This window comes from Salvia miltiorrhiza, chromosome 1 (genome assembly GCF_028751815.1).
Source record: "Salvia miltiorrhiza cultivar Shanhuang (shh) chromosome 1, IMPLAD_Smil_shh, whole genome shotgun sequence".
Classification (NCBI taxonomy): Eukaryota; Viridiplantae; Streptophyta; class Magnoliopsida; order Lamiales; family Lamiaceae; genus Salvia; species Salvia miltiorrhiza.
In genome coordinates this window covers 5,013,018-5,037,236 of record NC_080387.1, presented here as the reverse complement: position 1 = coordinate 5,037,236, position 24,219 = coordinate 5,013,018, and the positions used below count along the sequence as shown (strand labels likewise).

Below are 24,219 nucleotides of genomic sequence, written 5' to 3'. Positions count from 1 at the left end.
TCCGAAAATTACATTCCAATTTTACCCCTCCAGATTTTGCCTTGGAATCCTTGCCACGTGTCACCATCTTGATGCGCCACATGTCATAAATGTGTGGTCAAGATTTGAATCTAGGGATGTATTATAAGCATTGAGATCTATATGATCCCATTCCTATATATATATATATATATATATATATATATATATATATATATAGAGGTTCTAATAAAAACCTCTATTAAAATGAGAACTAAGAACCTAATCTCAGCCTTTTAAATTTTAGATCTATTGGTTGGGATTGATTCTATTTAAATAGCCGTTTTTTTTTTATTTGTTGAGTTCCCTTTTTCCGTTTTTTTATGTTTTTGATTACTAGAAGGATATTTAAGTCTTTGTATATTATTCTTATTTAACTAAATACTCTAAAATAGTGGATTAAGTTGTTAGTGCCGATTTTTTTTTTTCCTCTTGTTTTTTAATTATTGACTCAATAATAGATAAGACTAAATGTGCAACATACAAATACAACTATGCAATCTAGCAACTGTGTAATCAAGCTAACTGTGCTACATAATAAGGCAAATATGCAATCAAGCAGCTATGCAACACAATCAGCCTACTATGCACTTAAATTTTTTACTCAATTTATCAGCAATATCAAACGACAATTTACACGACGCATACAAATTCAGGTGCATTGTGACAAACTAAATTAACGCGTATATATTTCGACATGTGCAACACGCTATATAAACTATGTAATTTCATATCCGAATTTGCAACTCAACACAATAACTATATTAATTTCAGAACAACCCCTGCAACACAATCAATCAACTATGCAAGTAAAATTAACTTCAGTTCATAGCAAAATCAAAAAACAATATATACAGCAAAAATAAATTTAGAGGAATTGGGATTAACTATGCAGCACACTAAAACAACTATGCAACCACATAAACAATTGTGCATCACATTCCAACAACTATGCAATTACAATTGTTAAGTGTGAATAACTGCTGGAAAAGTGAAATATTCGGACACCATCGCCGCCGGTTGTGAAACACACAAAATGGAACACCACCGCCTTGTTTATATCTGTCACGACCGCACTTGCTAAGGATAGCAAATTCGGGGAAACCGCGACTAAGGGAGGGAATTTAGGAGCGGGATTTAGAAAGGGGTATATTCAGTCTCTTAATGACTCGACTTGTATAAGGAAATCAATCGAAATATCTAGATATCAAGAAGGCCACAAGGGGACCGTACATAATAATATCCAGAAAAAGGGTGCCCAATGAGTTTGAGAACATTGTTAAATAATACATATTGTTTGACAAATAACATAATATCATAACGAAATCAGTGTTCGCAGCGGAATAACATTTTGAGTATATGTATGAAGACATATACTCTACTCTGAGGTAATCCTCCTAGATCGACAAAAGCTCCGCTTGCACACTACATCCTCGATCACAGCTCAACCTGCACATTTATAAATACATACAGGGCTAAGTACGAAAGTACTTAGTGGACACTTGCCGAAATTTACATACATGCATAATATTTTATTGTCAAGCCTTTAACAGTAGTAAGATACGAGGGTTTTCCTTTAAAGACTCGTATTTACCAAACATAATATCATTTCTTTCATCAATAACCCGCGCAGGCATTTTAATATCATTAATCACCATATCAGTAACTCGTGCCGAGAGGGAGGCCTCCCTCTACGGACACTATGATCGGCCAACCCGCTAGATGACTCACGATCACAAGGTGTACACTAATTCCGAAGGGATTTGCGGTCCCATCCAGAATCCGAATTCGATTAACATCAGATAGGCAATTAATAACAAAACATAAAGCATTTAGGCATTGACAATATCATTTAAATTCATAAGCATAAAGTCTTAACAATTCTACTATATGGTTTTAGTTTATACGTAAGAAAGCCCACCTGAATAGCAGACTCACGGTTTAGCTCTAACTCTGGTGCTTGACCTTTAATCCGAGAAAATAAAATAAGATTCTAATTCTCGAAAAATCTCAATAAATGAGGATGCATGAAATGATTATGCATGACTCATATTCTTTTAATTAAATATGAGATGCTAATCCTATTTAAGGAATTAAAGCTCGTCATATGAGGTCGGATTATTAATCTTTAATAATCTACTCATCTTAAAAATATTCTAATTCACTTACTAATTAATAATTAGTAAGTCTTAAAATTTCTCACTAATTAAATATAATTAGGATTAATAATGAGGCCTAAAAATAATAATTCTTATTGGGCCTAAATAAATAAATAATAGGTGCCCAATTATATGAATTTGAAGCCCATATGAAATAATAGGAGCCCAAAATGAATTAATCTCTGGCCCAACAAATAAAATGAACTAGGCCCAATAAGAGGGCCCAAAAATTCTCCCTTAAGTCATCATTCTCGGTTTTCTCTACCGACAATTCTCTTTTGCATTTTATATATTAAGCACACTTTACAGTTAATAATTTATTGCTTCACAATTATGAACTTTATTATGCTTCCGTATCTTTTATAATCTTCATCTCTCTTCTTTATTCTCTTTTTGTCTACCCACTTATCCTTTTTTTTATTCTTCATCTCTCTTCTTTATCAATACTGCATCCTTTCTCTAAAATCAAGAACAACGCTGCAACTCTCTATTTCTCACAGTAACCGCCCGGCTCTCTCTCAATCGTTCCAGCCATCTCCTCCCTCTAACTTCCGCCGCCGCGGCTCCTCCTCACACGACTCGCACACACCAGTCACATCTCCCTCGCCTCTCTTCTCTCCCGTTGCCGCCGACTGCTGCTGCTTCGCCGAAGTCGCTGCTGCTTCGCCGAGTCGCTGCTGCTTCGCCGAGTCGCGGTTGCTGCCTGGAACTGCTGCCGCTCGCCGCCTGCGGCTGGAACCGCTGCTGCTGCTCGCCCGCCAACTGCTGCTCGCCGCCTGACGGAGGCAACTGCTGCCTGAGCACCGAGCCGCTGCTGTAGGGAGGCCAACGAACAGCCGGGTCTCGATCGCTTGTCGCACGGTCTCCGCCTGAAGTCGCCGAGTCAGCCGCCTTCGACTGCTGCTGTCGCCGAGGAGTCCGCCGACTGCTGCTGTTCGTTGAGGAGTCCGCCGGCTGCTGTTGCAGAGTTCCGACGGCCACCACCGTCGTCGGCTGCCGCTGCCTCGCCCAAGACCGACTTCTGCTGCCAAGCACCGAACGCTGCTGCTGTAGGGAGGCCGGCGAACAGCCGGGTGTTCGCCGTTTCCAGTTCTTCTCCGAGTTCCGAAGCCGGTGAGAGCTCCATCATCGCGTCGTCTCGTTCGTCTCTCGGTTCAGGCGAAGTCGCCCCTGCTCAGCTGGACGACCTCCGCCTCCTCTTCATCGGTCCGCGTCGACGTCATTTGGTACCCGTCCCCGGTTTAATGAAAACAGGTACAACAAAATACTACTCTTATCTTCCCTAAAATACTAGATTCAGTTACTCTAAATCGTGAAGGAAAACTCATTCTATAATCTATGTCTTTCATGTTACTAGTGCAAGGGGGAGCATCATAGAATGGGATTCAATTTCTGTAAAAATACTATGGATTAATCTTTTTATAGCAACTCGTGGTTTGCTTATGACCCATGTGTACGTATATTACTCATTTATGCACTCTGCATTTCATAAACTGAGCATGCTTGTTGGTATGAATGTGGACTGGATAAACTGGGATAGTATATACCTTGAATGATGCTTGCTTTGGTTAGAGGTTGCAGTCGGACCAAAAGACGCGGCAGATCGAACTGAAAAAAATGACAAGTATGTTTGCTTAATGAATGCAGGTGAATATCAAGGTGGGGGTGGACGAATTTACACAAGGTCTCACCTTGAACTTGGCAGGCACCGAATGAAGAGCTCCTTAGAAACCTTAGGTGTGGAAATGAGAATGAAATGAGGGTGGCTGCTGATAAGGTGATGGACAAAGCATGGCTGCATAGGCGTGGGAAAAAAAAAGGGTGCAGCAGGCTCAAGAGAAGATAGGGGAGTGTGCAGCACATGTCTCCATACCTTATTGTTTTTCACATTTTCTTGAACTTAGGGGGGGGTGGCAGAGTACTGTAGCAACACTGTTGAGTACTGTAGCAATAACTATTGAGTACTGTAGCGGTACTGATTGTTTTGTGTCTACAATAAATCTTTCATTGGTTCTGTATTAGAAACTTTGGTATCGAGTTTTTCTAATATCGAGCACTTGTATTCAGATACAGATTAATCGAATAATTCTTGTATCCGATATCTATATTGTCTTGTAAAAATCTAACTTAAAACAGTGGATTGCTAAATTAAATCCATAGATTTAATTCGTTCGTCATTCTAATACCTAAATTAAATCCGTAGATTTAATTGGCTTCAAAGTCTGAAATAATTCACGACTTAAGTAACAATATGAAATAAATTCCATCTTGATTAATAAATAACACAACTTTGCTAAGTTGGTTATAACTTTGAATAATAATTATTCATCGACTCGAAGATTCACGTCGCGGTTTTAAACACGCGAAGATAAATAAATGTATACTGCTAGTGTAGCGAATCTGTTTCCAAATTACGTAATTCAGAATCATAGTTGGAATTCATAAAGCGTTTCATTTACTAAAAATTTATAAACACGCAATATTGGACTTAAATAAATATAAAAGAGCGGGTTGTTACATACTACCCCTCTTAACAAAAATTTCGTCCCGAAATTTGCATACCTATGTGAAAAGTTCTGGGTATTTTTCTTTCATCTGGTCCTCAAGTTCCCACGTCGCTTCTTCAGGTCCATGGTGTCTCCACAGTATTTTGACTGACGCGATTGATTTATTCCTCAACTCTTGCACCTTTCGGTCCAAAATAGCTTCAGGTTTTTCCTCGTACGTCAAGTCTGGGTTAAGAATCATTTCCTCTTGGTGAATCACGTGTTTGGGGTCAAACACATACCGTCTCAGCTGTGACACGTGGAATACATTGTGGACGTTTCCAAAGCTAGGTGGCAGCGCCAACCTATACGCTACGGGACCTATTCTTTCAAGGATCTCATAAGGTCCTACAAAACGGGGTCTCAACTTACCCTTAACACCGAATCTAACGATCCCTTTCGAGGGTGACACTTTCAAGAAAACCTTGTCTCCAATTTGAAATTGTAGTTCGGTTCGTCGGGTATCGGCATAAGACTTCTGTCTATCCTGGGCCTCTTTAATTCTTGCTCTAATCTGGCGGATGGTCTCGATCATCTCGCTTACTGCATCTGGCCCAAGGATTTTTCTTTCACCCACCTCATCCCAGTAAAGTGGTGATCTACACTTCCTTCCATACAGCGCCTCATAGGGTGCCATATCAATGGTCGCCTGGTAACTGTTGTTGTAGGCGAATTCGATCAACGGTAGCACTGATTCCCAACTTCCTCCTCGGTCTAGCACCACTGTCCTCAACATATCTTCAAGGGTCTGAATTGTCCTTTCTGATTGTCCATCTGTTTGAGGATGAAAGGCGGTGCTAAAGTTTAATCTTGTTCCCAACTCTTTCTGCAAACTGATCCAAAATCTAGAAGTAAATTTTGAATCTCTGTCTGAAGTAATGGATATTGGTATTCCATGTAGCCGTACAATCTCACGGATGTACAGTTGGGCTAGTTTCTCCGATCCATAGGTAATTGGAATCGGTATAAAATGAGCGCTCTTCGTGAGACGGTCTACTATTACCCAAATAGCTGTGTTGCCCCTATTTGTCTTGGGTAGACCCGTCACAAAATCCATTGCTATGTGCTCCCACTTCCATTCTGGGATTTCCAATGGCTGCAATTTCCCATATGGTCTTTGATGTAAAGCTTTCACTTGCTGGCATGCAAGGCAACGCTCTACAAACGAGGCTATATCTCGTTTCATCCCGTCCCACCAAAACTTCTGTTTTAGATCTTGGTACATTTTGGTACTCCCGGGATGAGCGGTATAGGGTGTGTCATGAGCTTCACTCATGATCTCATTTCTGAGTTCCTCGTTATGGGGAACACACAATCTTCCTTCAAAAAGAACGGCGTTATCCGTTGCCTCTTGGTAGCCTCCTGGCGTGCCTGTTCGGATCTTGAGACGAACTTTTTCCAAGCTTTTATCCGCTCTCTGGGCACTGACGATCCTTTCTCTGAGGTCTGGGACGGCTACCAGAGTTGCAATAATTGCTCTTGTCGTTGCCGGTGGCTGAACCACTTCTATCTTCAATTTGTCAAAATCCTTTACAAGCGCGTCCTCTTGAGTGAGAAGAAGTCCTAACTCGGATTGAGTTTTACGACTTAAAGCATCAGCTACTACATTAGCTTTTCCCGGGTGGTAGTTGATACCGCAATCGTAATCCTTCACGAGCTCGAGCCATCTCCTCTGTCTCATGTTCAAGTCTTTCTGCTCGAAAAAGTACTTAAGGCTTTTGTGATCAGTGAAGATTTCACATCTAACTCCGTATAGATGGTGTCTCCAAATTTTCAAAGCATGCACAATTGCTGCTAGTTCCAGATCATGAGTGGGGTAGTTCAATTCGTGTGGCCTTAGTTGCCGTGAGGCATAGGCGATGACCTTTCCTTCTTGCATCAACACACAACCTAGCCCATTTTTGGACGCGTCCGTGAAGATCACGTACTCCTTATCAGCTGCTGGAACTGCTAGCACTGGTGCAGTTGTCAATTTCTTCTTCAGCTCTTGGAAGCTGGCTTCACACTCTTCGTTCCACTTATACTTGATTCCTTTGCGAAGTAATTGCGTCATTGGTCTCGCTATTTTAGAGAATCCTTCGATGAATCTCCGGTAGTATCCCGCCAAACCTAAGAAACTCCGGATTTCATTAGGTGTGGTTGGTGATTTCCACTCGCGCACTGCTTGCACCTTGGCGGGGTCCACCTTAATTCCATCTGCTGATACGATGTGTCCTAGAAACATTACTTCTTTCAGCCAAAATTCGCACTTGCTGAATTTGGCGAACAACTTCTCCGTCTTTAACGTCTCCAGGATGATTCTCAAATGATTTTCATGCTCTTGGTCATTCTTAGAATAGATGAGGATATCATCTATAAACACTAAGACAAATTTGTCTAAGTATGGATGGAAAACTCGATTCATGAGGTCCATGAATACTGCCGGTGCATTGGTTAGACCAAATGGCATGACAACGAATTCATAGTGACCATATCTTGTGCGGAAAGCGGTCTTGGGTATATCCTCTGGTCTGATCTTCAGCTGGTGATACCCAGACCTTAAATCTATTTTTGAGAATACACTGGCTCCCTTGAGTTGATCGAACAAATCATCTATCCTTGGAAGAGGGTATTTGTTTTTAAGCGTCAGTTTGTTCAATTCTCGATAATCAATGCACATCCTCATGGTTCCATCTTTCTTCTTGACAAAGAGCACAGGCGCTCCCCAAGGTGAGACACTGGGCCTGATGAAACCCAAGTCCAAGAGTTCCTGTAGTTGCACCTTCAATTCTTGTAGTTCCTTTGGGGCCATCCTGTATGGTGCCTTTGATACTGGGGCAGATCCAGGTTCTAGATCAATGGTGAAATCTAGTTGCCTGTCTGGAGGTAGTCCCGGCAATATTTCAGGAAAAACTTCTGGAAAGTCTCGTACTATTGCCACATCTTCCACCTTCTTGTCTTCACTAGCTTCCCCGTTTAGGTAGACGAGATAAGCTGTGCTTCCTTCCTTCATCATCTCCTTTCTGGCTTGTAACGCGGATATCACTGGTACTCTTTTCTTCATACCTATGCCGTGAAATTCCGTCGGTTCCTTTCCAAGTGGTCGAAGAGAAATTTTTCGTTCACTACAAAGGATGGTGGCGTGATTCTCAGCTAGCCAGTCCATTCCTAAGATTATATCTACGTCCCACATGAGCAGAATATTAAGATTGTTCGCTACCATCTTAAGTTCTCCTATTTCAAATTCTACGTTCGAGCAAACATGTGTGGTGGTAGATCTTCCTCCTGAGGGTGTAGTGATTCTTAAGGCACACTTAGCTCGTTCTGATTCGATTTCTAAGGTATCTACGCAAGGGGCAGATATAAAAGAATGCGAGGCACCAGTATCGAACAGAATCATAATGGAAAAACCTTTAAGCTTGCCCATACCTGCCAGGTTTCCCTGGTTTTTCTCGGGCTGGTTTTGGGTGAGAGCAAAGGCTCTCGCCTGCTGCGGCAATGGTTGCGGCCGCCTCTGTTGCTGTTGGCGCTGTTGGTATTGCTGCTGGTGTGGCTGTTGTTGGCGGGGCTGGTATTGGTATTGCTGTTGGTATGGCTGTTGTTGGCGGGGCTGGTGTTGCCCTTGAACTGCTTGCAGGGGCTGGGCATAAGTGGCCCTGATTGCCGCGCCCTGCTGTTTGTTGGGGCATTGTGAGGAGTAGTGGCCCTTCTGGCCACACGTGTAGCAACTGTCAGTTCCAGCCTTACAGATACCACGATGTGGTTTGTGGCATTTTGGACAAAGGGGAATTTCATTTTGTCTTTGGCTGCCTCCAGCCGGGGCAGGACCCTGTTGCTTCCCTTGTCCTTGTTGCTGATAATGTCTCAACGGCGCATTTCCTTGCCATGGCCTCTTGTTAGTCTGGTTTTCATTTCCCCCACGGTCGTTCCAACTGCGCTTCCCTTTAAAGTTCTGAGGGCGTGCAGGTGGATTGGCTGGTGCTGAGGTCTGTGGCGGGGCCAATCTTTCTACTGGCATTGCAGCTTCGATGTCCAGTGCCCTATTCAAAGACTCAGTGTATGAGAGTCCACCATGACTAGCTAGAGTCATCCGAATCTCGTGCCTCAGACCGGCACAAAATTTCTCCGCCATTTTCTCATCAGTATCCACCTGCTGCGGAGCATAACGCGACAGATCGCAGAACTCTCTGTCATACTCCGTCACCGTCTTCTTCCCTTGTTTCAGGCTATAGAACTCGGCCTCCTTCTTCTTTCTGTAGCTCTTGGGAATATACTTATCGTATAATCCCGTCTTAAAGTCTTCCCAAGTGTATGCTGCCCATTGTTCGGGAGTCAGAGTCTTTCGGCGGGCTTCCCACCAAAAGTCAGCCGATCCGGCTAGTTGGAAAGACATGCACGAGAGTCGCTCCTCTTCCGTGCAGTGTAGGAAGGTGAAGATACGCTCCAAGGCGCGTATCCAAGCTTCGGCCTCGGCTGGGTCGCCTGTCCCAGTGAACGTGGGCGGATTCTGTCGAAGAAAAAGTTCTTCAGTCCTTCTAGCAGGGGGTGGAGGGGGTGGGGTAGGTTCCCTATCGTTTCGCCGCCCTTCAGGTATTTCATCGCGATTTCCATCATTGTTAACGTTTCTTCTAGGGGGGCGACCTCGTTTAGGCGGCATTCTGCAAATTACAAACACCCTTTTTATTACATTCTATACAGGAATCTCTAAGGCAATTAATAAGGAACTGTTTGTCAAATTTAACTTATCATAACTCCAAAACTAAGATATTAACAGGAACCGTTGCATACACAAGTCACATTATTCAAAGTTACTACATTCTTAACTGACTTGTGAAGAATAAAACCCGTAGAGAAACATAAAACATACACGAGATCGTCGTAGAAAGCCCATGCTAGGGTCATATATATATATAGATATCCTGGAAAATTGCCTCATCGAGGGCTTTTACATCGTCAACCAAAATGTAAGTAAAGTCGATCCGAGTACTCCCTATGGTGTACCGGCTTACTAGCTATGCAACCTCAAAATGGTACTTAATCATGGAACGTCAACGTTTTCGTACTAATGCTAGCTAGAGACAACACAAATAAAATCATAGTCATAGATTACAAAAAAAAAAAAAATATCGGAACGAATCATCGTTTCTGGAAAAATCAACAAGCTTAAAAATTATCAAATCCGCGAACCCTGAGTCGCGGTACGGCTGCTCCTCGGTGACGCTAAGGGGTCCTCCTCCGGATCCTCCTCGGGGTCCTCCTCGGGATCCTCCTCGGGGTCCTCCTCAGGATCCTCCTCGGGGTCCTCCTCCTCATCCTCGCCCGGCTCCCAGTTGGGCAACGGAGTCTCTCCCTGGCCCTCGCCTGTCTCCCGCATGACCTGGGCTGAGCGGAAGATGTCGTCCACAATCTCACGGATCGGATCGTCTCTGGTGCTGATCCTGACCGTGGTGCGAGGCTTGATCGGAGCTGGAGGTGGCACGGGCTCGGGACGAGAAATCCTCATCGTACCCTGCGGTGCTGTATCATCATCCTCCTGCATAGGGTATTTGCCCCTATCCAGGAACTCCCTCATGTTGGCCATGACCCTGTCGACCTCTGTCATGGCAGCCTCAAACCTTGCGTCTATCGTAGGTATCGGTGGTGGTGGAGGAGTAGTTGCCCGGAGAGCTGAGTCGGGAGGCGATGGGAAATCCCTGCGAGCCCGTGGACGAGAAGGGCCTGCCTCGTCATCATGCCTACCACGGCGCCCTAGAACTGAGGCTCGTGGTGGAGAATCTCGGGGCAAGGCCATCGAGGGCTCGGGAGCAGTAGTGGGTGCTTCCGCTGGCAAGGGCGTCCCTACCTGTACGTAGTCTCCCGGCAGGATGTAGGGCCCTAGAGGGGCGCGGCCCCACAAGGTGAAACAGGCCTGAAGCTCCGCAATGAAGCTAGGGAAGTCTCCCACGAGGTCGTGGTAATCCTCCCGGCGAAAGATGTAATGAGCAGAGATCATCCTAGCCCATCCCTGCCATTCGGAAGGTAACAGTAAGATCAACCTTTGGATACCGTCATACCCTGATACTCCATGTGCACTCGCTTCCACCCAGTGTCTGTGAAAACCTGCGAGAAATTGTCCGAGGTTATCCCCGTGACATGGAGCATAGGTGCGGTAGGACCGCTCAATCTCCTCTGGACTAGCCCATCGGGGCAGTGGTCGTCGTCGGGTGAATACAGTTCTCGCCATCTAACAAAGGAAGTTCTATCGTCAAAAGTAACACACGACAAGTAACTTAAAGCGATAAGGCTCTAAAATCGGAAAACAAGTTCGGTTCGATAAACAAAACGTACAAAATCACAACATCATCTAAATCTAGTATTTATGCACAAGCCATACAGGTTCTTAATACTTAATCACCGATTAAGAATCCGACTATCATATAGCTCTAGTGTTATTGTTTACCGATCTTAGGGTTTGTTATGCGATGATGATACACTCTTAGATCTAGCAACGAGCACTAAAAGTTTCAACAAAGTAAGTTAAAAAGGCCAAGCCAATTCGAGATCTCATCGTGGAAAAACACTCGAATATTGAAGCTATGCCCACGCCATCAACGTATTAATGGCGTCCGTTACGCTACTCAATCTTCATGCTCGTGGTTTCATCATGCGACTCTTCGTGTGATTCCCCTTTCTCTATTTCAACCGTCATTATTGATGTCATCGTAACATGAAGGAAAGTTAAGGCATCTCCCTAAGTTCTCTTCTATGTTCCGTTGTGTGAGTGAGCATATATAACTTAACAGTTCTAAGTTCTTGTGATTCATACAATAGTCATACTTATTCATGCTTCATACATTTCAAGAAATTAACTTAATTAAAACTTGAAAGTACTTACCATAACCTCTGTTGAGCGTGACGAGATGTAGTGCCAAGCTTTTGTCAACTAGTTCAAAAGTGTATTGACTTACTTAATCTAGACTCAACTTAGAAGGAATGATTAGTACTCAGAGCAAAAGAAATGCTCTGATACCATTCTGTCACGACCGCACTTGCTAAGGATAGCAAATTCGGGGAAACCGCGACTAAGGGAGGGAATTTAGGAGCGGGATTTAGAAAGGGGTATATTCAGTCTCTTAATGACTCGACTTGTATAAGGAAATCAATCGAAATATCTAGATATCAAGAAGGCCACAAGGGGACCGTACATAATAATATCCAGAAAAAGGGTGCCCAATGAGTTTGAGAACATTGTTAAATAATACATATTGTTTGACAAATAACATAATATCATAACGAAATCAGTGTTCGCAGCGGAATAACATTTTGAGTATATGTATGAAGACATATACTCTACTCTGAGGTAATCCTCCTAGATCGACAAAAGCTCCGCTTGCACACTACATCCTCGATCACAGCTCAACCTGCACATTTATAAATACATACAGGGCTAAGTACGAAAGTACTTAGTGGACACTTGCCGAAATTTACATACATGCATAATATTTTATTGTCAAGCCTTTAACAGTAGTAAGATACGAGGGTTTTCCTTTAAAGACTCGTATTTACCAAACATAATATCATTTCTTTCATCAATAACCCGCGCAGGCATTTTAATATCATTAATCACCATATCAGTAACTCGTGCCGAGAGGGAGGCCTCCCTCTACGGACACTATGATCGGCCAACCCGCTAGATGACTCACGATCACAAGGTGTACACTAATTCCGAAGGGATTTGCGGTCCCATCCAGAATCCGAATTCGATTAACATCAGATAGGCAATTAATAACAAAACATAAAGCATTTAGGCATTGACAATATCATTTAAATTCATAAGCATAAAGTCTTAACAATTCTACTATATGGTTTTAGTTTATACGTAAGAAAGCCCACCTGAATAGCAGACTCACGGTTTAGCTCTAACTCTGGTGCTTGACCTTTAATCCGAGAAAATAAAATAAGATTCTAATTCTCGAAAAATCTCAATAAATGAGGATGCATGAAATGATTATGCATGACTCATATTCTTTTAATTAAATATGAGATGCTAATCCTATTTAAGGAATTAAAGCTCGTCATATGAGGTCGGATTATTAATCTTTAATAATCTACTCATCTTAAAAATATTCTAATTCACTTACTAATTAATAATTAGTAAGTCTTAAAATTTCTCACTAATTAAATATAATTAGGATTAATAATGAGGCCTAAAAATAATAATTCTTATTGGGCCTAAATAAATAAATAATAGGTGCCCAATTATATGAATTTGAAGCCCATATGAAATAATAGGAGCCCAAAATGAATTAATCTCTGGCCCAACAAATAAAATGAACTAGGCCCAATAAGAGGGCCCAAAAATTCTCCCTTAAGTCATCATTCTCGGTTTTCTCTACCGACAATTCTCTTTTGCATTTTATATATTAAGCACACTTTACAGTTAATAATTTATTGCTTCACAATTATGAACTTTATTATGCTTCCGTATCTTTTATAATCTTCATCTCTCTTCTTTATTCTCTTTTTGTCTACCCACTTATCCTTTTTTTTATTCTTCATCTCTCTTCTTTATCAATACTGCATCCTTTCTCTAAAATCAAGAACAACGCTGCAACTCTCTATTTCTCACAGTAACCGCCCGGCTCTCTCTCAATCGTTCCAGCCATCTCCTCCCTCTAACTTCCGCCGCCGCGGCTCCTCCTCACACGACTCGCACACACCAGTCACATCTCCCTCGCCTCTCTTCTCTCCCGTTGCCGCCGACTGCTGCTGCTTCGCCGAAGTCGCTGCTGCTTCGCCGAGTCGCTGCTGCTTCGCCGAGTCGCGGTTGCTGCCTGGAACTGCTGCCGCTCGCCGCCTGCGGCTGGAACCGCTGCTGCTGCTCGCCCGCCAACTGCTGCTCGCCGCCTGACGGAGGCAACTGCTGCCTGAGCACCGAGCCGCTGCTGTAGGGAGGCCAACGAACAGCCGGGTCTCGATCGCTTGTCGCACGGTCTCCGCCTGAAGTCGCCGAGTCAGCCGCCTTCGACTGCTGCTGTCGCCGAGGAGTCCGCCGACTGCTGCTGTTCGTTGAGGAGTCCGCCGGCTGCTGTTGCAGAGTTCCGACGGCCACCACCGTCGTCGGCTGCCGCTGCCTCGCCCAAGACCGACTTCTGCTGCCAAGCACCGAACGCTGCTGCTGTAGGGAGGCCGGCGAACAGCCGGGTGTTCGCCGTTTCCAGTTCTTCTCCGAGTTCCGAAGCCGGTGAGAGCTCCATCATCGCGTCGTCTCGTTCGTCTCTCGGTTCAGGCGAAGTCGCCCCTGCTCAGCTGGACGACCTCCGCCTCCTCTTCATCGGTCCGCGTCGACGTCATTTGGTACCCGTCCCCGGTTTAATGAAAACAGGTACAACAAAATACTACTCTTATCTTCCCTAAAATACTAGATTCAGTTACTCTAAATCGTGAAGGAAAACTCATTCTATAATCTATGTCTTTCATGTTACTAGTGCAAGGGGGAGCATCATAGAATGGGATTCAATTTCTGTAAAAATACTATGGATTAATCTTTTTATAGCAACTCGTGGTTTGCTTATGACCCATGTGTACGTATATTACTCATTTATGCACTCTGCATTTCATAAACTGAGCATGCTTGTTGGTATGAATGTGGACTGGATAAACTGGGATAGTATATACCTTGAATGATGCTTGCTTTGGTTAGAGGTTGCAGTCGGACCAAAAGACGCGGCAGATCGAACTGAAAAAAATGACAAGTATGTTTGCTTAATGAATGCAGGTGAATATCAAGGTGGGGGTGGACGAATTTACACAAGGTCTCACCTTGAACTTGGCAGGCACCGAATGAAGAGCTCCTTAGAAACCTTAGGTGTGGAAATGAGAATGAAATGAGGGTGGCTGCTGATAAGGTGATGGACAAAGCATGGCTGCATAGGCGTGGGAAAAAAAAAGGGTGCAGCAGGCTCAAGAGAAGATAGGGGAGTGTGCAGCACATGTCTCCATACCTTATTGTTTTTCACATTTTCTTGAACTTAGGGGGGGTGGCAGAGTACTGTAGCAACACTGTTGAGTACTGTAGCAATAACTATTGAGTACTGTAGCGGTACTGATTGTTTTGTGTCTACAATAAATCTTTCATTGGTTCTGTATTAGAAACTTTGGTATCGAGTTTTTCTAATATCGAGCACTTGTATTCAGATACAGATTAATCGAATAATTCTTGTATCCGATATCTATATTGTCTTGTAAAAATCTAACTTAAAACAGTGGATTGCTAAATTAAATCCATAGATTTAATTCGTTCGTCATTCTAATACCTAAATTAAATCCGTAGATTTAATTGGCTTCAAAGTCTGAAATAATTCACGACTTAAGTAACAATATGAAATAAATTCCATCTTGATTAATAAATAACACAACTTTGCTAAGTTGGTTATAACTTTGAATAATAATTATTCATCGACTCGAAGATTCACGTCGCGGTTTTAAACACGCGAAGATAAATAAATGTATACTGCTAGTGTAGCGAATCTGTTTCCAAATTACGTAATTCAGAATCATAGTTGGAATTCATAAAGCGTTTCATTTACTAAAAATTTATAAACACGCAATATTGGACTTAAATAAATATAAAAGAGCGGGTTGTTACAATATCGCCAGAGTAAACTCTGAATCACCGTAGCCGCCCGGATGTGAGGAATGCCTTTCAATTTTGGACAAAACTCCCATAACCACCTCCTTAACTAAGACGCCGACAACTTCACAAAATCGTCGTTGCCGTTGCCAGATTTCACAGAGAACCATCAGTCGTTGCTTCGTCGATTGCCTTTGATGCACAATTTCTCAGATCGTCGGAACCTTACTTGCACAGAAGGTGACACCTTAGTTTTTTGAAACCCTAGGTGAAAGCTTCACAAAATCGCCGCCGCCGCTACCGAATTTCATAGAGATCCACCGGCCGTTGCTTTGTTGACCGTCTCCGATGCACAATTTCTCAAATCGCCGGAACCTTACTTACACAGAAGGCGGCTCATATATGCAACTATGCAATTAACAATTGTTAGAACTAAGCATTCTTAAATAATAACTATCAAAATAAAATGGATACACCCATACAATTGTAAGTCCAACTACTTAATTTTGAATCCCTACAATGCACTTGATTCTTTTAAGTTTTAACTATGCAATTAAAACTGAATCACTATGCATCTAATTTTTTCAATTGTACATCACCAACCCATATATCATCTATGTAATTCAGATAACAAATATGCAAGTACAATATATGCAACTATGCAGTAACAACCCTTACAACTAAGAATTTTCGATCGAAGTTGTGCAATTAAAATATAGTACACCTACACAATATCAAATCCAACTACTCAATTTCAATCACTACTATGCAACTCCTATGCAATTATTCAACTAGAACATCATGCATCTACATTTTTCATTTGTGCAACACAAACAACAACAACTATGCAATTCATATATCTACAATGCAACTATAATATATGCAACTATTAAAGAAATTCCAACACCTATGCAATTACACGATTTATTCAACCAAATTTTAAACACATGGTATATTAAAGAAAATCCAACAATTTATTGGAGTAATAATATCAACATCCACGGTATATTCATCAAGTTATTACAAAAACGAATCAAATCATAGTTCTCAACAAAGTGTGCAATAAATTCGATCAACTATGCAATTTAACTTTGCAAATAGGAAGCAATGTAGCAAAATTGATATACCGGATTTCGTGGCAACCTTCTTTTTGAATCGCCAGAAAAAAAATCAATTTCAGTAAATATCTTCTCCGTCGCCGCCTTGCACAGATCGCCCCTAAAAACAAACACAACCGCCTAGTTTGAATCGCCGAGGAAAAACCCATTAAGTAAATCGCTTCGCCTCCGCCTCCACCGCCACCTTGAACAGACCGACGCCTAAGTCTCCCCCCGCTAGAAACCGCCTTCGTCTTGCACAGTTCGACGTCAATCGCCGGAAACTTCGTTGCACAGAATTTGTCGCCGCCCAATAATCCCGCAACCAAGTCGGACCTTTTTCCAGATCGAGGGACCCCTTAAGTAAATAGCTTCGCCTCCGCCGCCACCTTGCTCAGATCGGCGCCCAATTCTCCACCGCTACCGCCTTCGTCTTGCACTACGTCCAAAACCTTCGATCGGCGTCCAATTCTCCCAAGTCGATTTTTCCACAGAACTCGATTCTGCCGCCGGAAACTTCGATAGGCATCCAATTTTCCCAAGTCGGCGGATTTAGGTGCACAGGTGGTTCCTCTAGTTTTAAACCCTAGATAAAAGTTAAAAAGTGAAACTGGATTTGGAATGAGAGAACGTGAGAAATATTTAATTAATGTATTACATTTCTACCCTTTGAATTTCAATTATATTTAAATTAGTAATTAAATTGTGCATCTGTAGTTTAATATCAGCCATCTATTTTTTTTAAATCAATGGTTTAGATATGGTTCCTAGTTTTCATCTTAAAAGGGGTTTCTATATTAACCCCACCCTATATATATATATATATATATATATATATATATATATATATATATATGCTTTTTCCTCAATTTTACAATTTCTTATTAACTTTTTAGAGATAAGCGTGATCATGCTTAAAATTTCTACTGATAAATTAACGTGATCACGTATTTACTTGAATAAGCTTCCGCATCAATTTTGCAATTCGATTCTGTTGTTCTTATACATAAACGTGATCACGCTGCTTTTTAAATAAGCTTCTAATATAGTGACGACGACAAGAGCATTAGTGATAAATCATTTATTGTTATTACACTATTATTGTGACCACTTTTCAATATTTTTTTGTTACTAAATGATTAAGATTTTGTGACAACAATTATGGTGATAATAATATATGTCACTAAAACTAACAACTATAGTGACCAAACAAACTAATTTTAGTGATGCAATAGATATGTCACAACAAATCTTAATTTTTGTGACAACAATTTTAATTTTTTTGTGACAATGATTATAGGTGACTATTAAATAAAATTTCAGTGACAAAAATCAATTGTAACTATATGACGAAAAATTTAGTGACGCTTATGCTTTTTCGACTCTATAATTATATATGTATAGTGACGATTAGAACATGTGACTAAATGATATGATTTTAATGACAATAAAAGCATGCGACTATATACTGGTTTATATAGTGACGATAAAAAACATGTCACTAAATGAGAAAATTATAGTGACGACAAATACATTGTGACTATTGGCTGGACAATTTAGTGACGTTTGTATCATGTCACTAAATTACATAATTACAGCGACAACAATATCATGTCACTGCAAACAGAAACTATTGTGACAAACTTCAAACGTGGCTACAAATTTTAAAATATAGTGACAAAAGTAAAATCGTCACAATTTAATCATATTCAGTGGCAACATCATCCGTGACAATATTTGGTCGTCGTCACTGTAGCTTTTAGCGATGGTTGATATAGTCGCGACTTACCGACGACCACAAAAGTTGTCACTAGGATGCTTTAGTGACGACTTTGACACATATAGTGACTAAAATTGTCGCCACTAAAATCCTTTTTTTTTTGTAGCGTTACATGAACTTAGGGCATAATGAGAAAAAAAGGGAATGATGGAGTAGCGTATTCATTGGGGCATGACGTGTGTATTAAATGAAAAATGGGATAATTTTGCCCGAACATGAGAAAAACGTCAAAGTGAAAAAGAAATAAAAGAAAAAAAAATGAAAAAAAGAAAAAAAAAATGTATTTGAGTTGTGTGTGTGTGCTGTGGCCCGTAAGAATGGCAAGGAGATGAGTGAAAATTGGGGCATTACTTTGCCCATAATTAAGTTCAATATGACCTTAGCCCAGAGCCTAAATGTTTCCTACCCTATGCCCAAAGCCACGTTACAACCAAAACAAAGACCTAATGATAAGTGCTAAAAACCAATCTAAAAGGATGGAGACATTAGAGGCTAGGCAAGCCTATGGTATGACCATGTTGGGGATGTCATGAGCGTAAACACTTTTTCCAAACACGGAGTGATGAGTGCTTGGTGAGGAACAATCCAAAATGCTCAATATTTTGATCTTGACTCACTTGAGGGCATAATCTTGCTTTTGGTCAAACTGTTTGCATGCATTCATAAGTTTCTGTTTTGCCCATAATGCTTATTATCTTGATCATGGCTGGTTCTTTGTATGTTTGTGTCTTTGTCTTTTTGTTTTTCGTTTTGGGCAGATTGCATTTACACGCTTGAGGACAATGCGTGCTTAAAGTGTGTGAGTGTGACGAGCCCATTTTTCGTGCTCTTTTTGTGTGTCTTTTAGGCTTAGATCGAGTCTTATTTTCGTGTGTTTTTGTGTCTTTTGTGTTTGGGATGACACATTTTGGGTATAAGGATAGGTGGATAGGATCTTGGGCACAACAGGCTGCATTCTGCAAAAGATGCACAAATTTGAGATCATTCTTGGGCACAACAGTTGTACTCCTGTGCCCAGACCAAGTACCGTGCGGGATTTAGTTGCTATCCAAGGCACAACGGCTGGATAGGAGCAAAATCTGGCATTCTAGGGCATAGCTGAAAAAGTTGGTGTTTACGGGCACAGCCGCAAGTCAGAGGTCGAACGAGAATTAAGCAGAATTTTGATGCTGACTTTGAGGCACAACCTGGCGTACAAGGGCACAACGCGCACCTATCAACATAAGGAAGAAGAAGGCGGATATCCACTCACCATACATAGGAGGATCTGTCCTGCTTTACTTACCAAAGTTATGGGATGCCTATCTGATGCGGGTAAAGCAAATGTGGAAAGAAATAACAGCAACTTGGCTGCGCCCAGAAACCCTAGCCGCCGTGCCCAGAAACCCTAGCTGCTGCGCCCAGAAGCCCTAATCTACATGGATCTGGCCCAAAGGCCCACTGAATTCTCTATATAAAGAAGTAGTCCCCCTGCGGCCAAAAGAGAATTGGGGAGGAGAGAGACGAATTTTCACACACGATTTTCATATCCATTCTTCACTTTAGATTAGTTTATTTGGTATTTCTATTTTCAATGAGAGTCTAGCCAAGGAAGAAACAAGCCCTTTGGGCACCTTTTTATTTTATGTATTATTTTTATTTTCTTTGGGCAAAGTTGGTGTTGCCCAAAGATTGCTTTTATATTTGAACATCTATTTCAATTCAAGTACGTTTATTTTGTTTATTTATTTTGTGTTATTTTATTTAATTATGTCTATGTAATTGTTTTACTTGGTTTGAGGCAAAAAATTGAGTTAAGTATGAGCAAGTGAAATCGTGAGGTCAAAATGGTCACAGAGTTGTGCAGTCACATTCCTGAAGCGTTTGGCCTGATTCCAATACAACTTGGGCAAACCCGGAGCTTCATTAGGCCGATTGTCATGATCGGACCTAATTAAGGATAATTAAGCCGGGAAAACCGTGACTAAGGGAGGGAGATTAGAAGTGGGGTAGAAAAAGGGGATAATTAAACAAGGAATGATCGTATTTAATCATTGTTAACAAAAGGGATATTTATAATATAACGGAGGTTTAGTCATATTGACTCAAATAAATTAGTAAGTTCGGATAATTCCGACTTAGTCGAAATAACATAAAACTTCTGAGTACGCAGCGGAATAAGGTTCTGATTACATGTATGAAGACATGTATCCCCAGAGTTCATTAATACATAAGGATAAGACACAAGGGTTTCGCTCGTCACTTCATCACCACCGGCAACTGCTCAACCTGCACATTTAGAAATATATGCAGGGCTGAGTACAAAAGTACTCAGTGGGCACGTATGCCTAAGTATAAAAATACATGCTTCAAAACTGTAAATTGTCATGCCATCATAAACAGTACAGCAAAGGAGTTTTTTTTGCTACAAAGGCCCAAGCTTACTAAATTCATTTGTGATTTTTAATGTTCGTCTGTCTGCGTAGACTAAGTGAGGCCCAAGGAAATGGCCCAACTCTTCTTATTCATCCCCAACTCGTCTCTCTCTCTCTCTCTCTCTCAATCAGATACTCCCTTCGGTCCTCTCCCTCTCTCTCTCTCTTGATCCGGTCTCAGCCGAGGCGCCTGCCGCCGCCGCTCCGCAACCTGGTGAGTCGGCGCTTCGCCTCTTCTCAAAACAGACGCCTATCTCTGATAATACATGCTCAAGGCAAATAGGGTGAGCCCTAATTCCTCCATCACCTGAATCCGCCACCACCACTTTCAAAATCCGGCGAACGACCTTTGCCTGTGGGTGAGGCCGCCCCTCCTTCGTCTGTCGTCCTTCATCCCTCAATTTCTCTCTCAAAAGTCCACCGAAGAAGATAAACTGAGGAGTCATATTCTCTCCCAATATCAGAAATTGCCGCCGCTGCTCCTGAAATTTCCGACGATGTTGTTGTCTCAAGCCGGCGTTGCTTCGCCTGAAATCGCCACCGCCGCCGTGCACCGAGCCGCTGCTGCTGTCTCTCAGCTTCAGGGGAAGCCACTCAAGAATTGATCCATATCCTTCCCCCAAAAAGAACCGGCCACACTCCCTCTTCCTCTTCCAGAATCCGGCAACCTTGTCGCCTTTACGTCCCTCCGGCGAGTAGAGAAGGGTCTGTCGTTGCTGATTTCTCCGGGTCGGCAGTTCGAGCAGCCGCACTGCTGCGGGATTCGGGCGATGGGTACGCCGCCGCTGCTGCTACTTTAGAATCGGCGAGGGGCCATCGCTGTGATCGGGAGTCGTCTGCCTTTCACCGCTCGATGCCATCGATGCTGCTGTCCCCGCGAGTGGCCGCCCACTCAACGTCCTTCGGCCCGAATAAAGAGGGCAGTAGCCCCCGTCCTTTCTAAAAGCTAAGTTCTTATACCTCTAATGTGAAATTCCATAGATATTGCTGCGTGGTGATGTTCTTATGGTAGTGGCAATATGAACGCATGAATATGAACTCATGTTCTTTCTAATCTGAACATAGGATGGAATATTGATATATGGTGATATAATGTGGTTGTGTTACACTACTCTCTATTCTGCATTCTTATGGGAATCAACTGAAATGTGTTGTTGGTTTTAAGCATGTAACAGAAGCTTGAAGTAAGTGAGGTGATGAATACCTTAATGTTTTGCTTGGTGTTTGTTAGCTGTTTGTGGTTGAATTAAGGAATTGATAACTGGAACAAAATAACGTACATTGCCTCTTTAGTGATTGCAGGAATGAATATGGAAGAAATTGGAGGATATGGACCGAAGCTTACCTCTTGAGGTTTGATGGCAGAGCAATGAATGTAGAATTTCTCCCTGCTCCTCGGTTCCTTAGTGAAGAATGAAGATGATGAAGAGATTGCTGCAGATATAAGGGGATGTTGGATGCATTCTTGCGTGTGCTAGAGAGGTGGTAGGAGAGGTAGGGAGAAGGGGATTGGAGGGTTGGGTGTGCTAAGGAATAGGTAGGGTACTAGGGTGTAGGGAGAAGGGGATTGGAGGGAATTGGAGGCTGCTGCAGATTTTGCACAGCCCCACACATTTCATATCTCTCTCTTCTTTTCTTTTATTGGCTTCTTGGCAGATTGTGTACTAGAGTAGGTTGTGTAATAGAGTTGCAGGAAGTAGGAATAGAAGATTTGGTGGATATACAAGGAAATCCCTCAGTGTTGGGAATTCTAAATCTGTAATATAGTAACGGGTGTTTAATAAAATACTAGCTTCGGATTTTTGCTAATATCGCGTGTTTGTGTATCTGTATCTGCTCGATATCTAATTTTCTGCTTGCAAATATCAAGAGATTGTAAAATAATTTTAAATTAAATCCCTAGATTTAATTCGTTTGCTCACCTAAAATCTAAATTAAATCCGAAGATTTAATTTTTCTCACAAGCCGGAATAATCCACGACTCAAGTAAAATAATAATAATAGAAATAATATTTCTATTGCACTTAATAAATAACATGACTTCGCTAAGTCAGTTATAATTCTGAAATAATAATGATTGACTGGCTCAATAATCCATATCGCGATTTCTCACGTGAAATAAAATAATAAATCTGCTTCAAGTACTATATAACTTAATTTATGCTTAATTGTTCTAATTTTAGGGTTTACATGAGCTTTATTTTAAGATAATCTTCTGGAAATTGGTGCATTTTATGGTGTATTTTATGCTTTGCAGGAGATTTAGGTTTTCGAGATGAAGAGTGCAAATTTTGGAGAGTTTGGGCTAAGAATTACGTTTTTGTGCATACTCTGGCATGTCAGAGAAGTGAAGCCCCGCATGCCAGAGCAGCGAAATGCGAAGCCAGAGAAATGCTCCAGATCCAGAGAAGTCATTCGCCAGAGCAGCGAAATCACAAGTCAGAGGGGAAAAAAGTCATCGCAGCGAAGTCACGCCAGAGGAATCAATCGCCAAAGGAATCGAAAGCGCCAGAGGAATCAAAGCCAGAGAAATCAAAGCCAGAGAAATCAAAAGCAGCGAAATGAATCGCCAGAGGAACCGAGAGTCAGAGCGGAAGCCGTTTCTCTGGCGAGAGCCGCGATTTCCGCCAGAGTGGAGATTATTTCCAGAGCGCGCGTTACTGCTGGAGAGTTGCCTTATCTTGCACGATTCTATTGCCTTTAGAATTCTACTTTGCATGGCAACTTCCATGGTGATCTAGAGGGATTTGAAGTCTATAAATAGGGCCATACTTTTCATTGTAAAGATATCATCCCTTGCCCTAATTTTTGGACGCCTTTGAGATCTTCCCTTGGCATCCGAAGCTTAGGATTTACTTGCTTTCTTAGTGCTTTCATAGTTGTCGATTTTTAATTAGGTTTCAATTCAGTCTTGTTTAGTTTTTATTCTTGGATTGTGATTGAGTGACACAATTACATGTTCAAGACGTTTACGGTATTTCGTATTTCAATTCAATTTATTTTGTTTAATCATGTTTACGTTTTTCGTTCATGTTCATGCTTTCTTTTTAATTATGCAATTTAAATTATGCACTTTAGTTTCACGCCTAGATTAGTTGGTTTTTAATTTACAAGTATTTAATTTCTTAAGTTAGGTTTAAATTAAGTTGCTTAAATTCTTGCCTAGGTTAAGTTTAAATTCAAGTCAGGTTTAATTTAAGTTTAAGTTTAAGTTTCAGTTTTTAAAATCAAACTCTTTACTGCTTTCTTACTGTTTTTCCTGCGATACAATTAGAAGCCCTTTAAGACTTTCCTTGAGAGATGACACTGGGTCAACTTATCATCACTAGGATGTCCTTGTTCTATTGCAAGTCAAACTGAAGGTGTTTCTAGGTTGAGTCATAACTCAAAGTCATAAGTCGAAATTAATCAAAGATCAACACTGAAAGATGCAATAATTAATTATTGCAAAACTGGTTTTAATAAATTAAAAGAGCGGGTTACTACAAGCATTCTGGGCACAACCAAGTTACAAGCAACAAGTGGAACCATTAATGGAGAAATCCGGCTCCACAAAGTGCGGCTAACGTAGGAAAGGTGATCGTATGTCTTCGCACATGCTTATGGGTCATTTG

General features: G+C 41.6%; 1 long non-coding RNA gene across 1 annotated transcript; it reads left to right on the top strand.

The window, feature by feature from the left end:
• The first annotated feature begins 13,280 nt into the window (after positions 1 to 13,280).
• Positions 13,281 to 14,910, top strand: LOC131015721 (uncharacterized). The gene is made up of 2 exons (XR_009098678.1): positions 13,281 to 14,066; positions 14,460 to 14,910. It is a non-coding gene; the product is annotated as an uncharacterized LOC131015721 (long non-coding RNA).
• Positions 14,911 to 24,219: the final 9,309 nt, after the last annotated feature.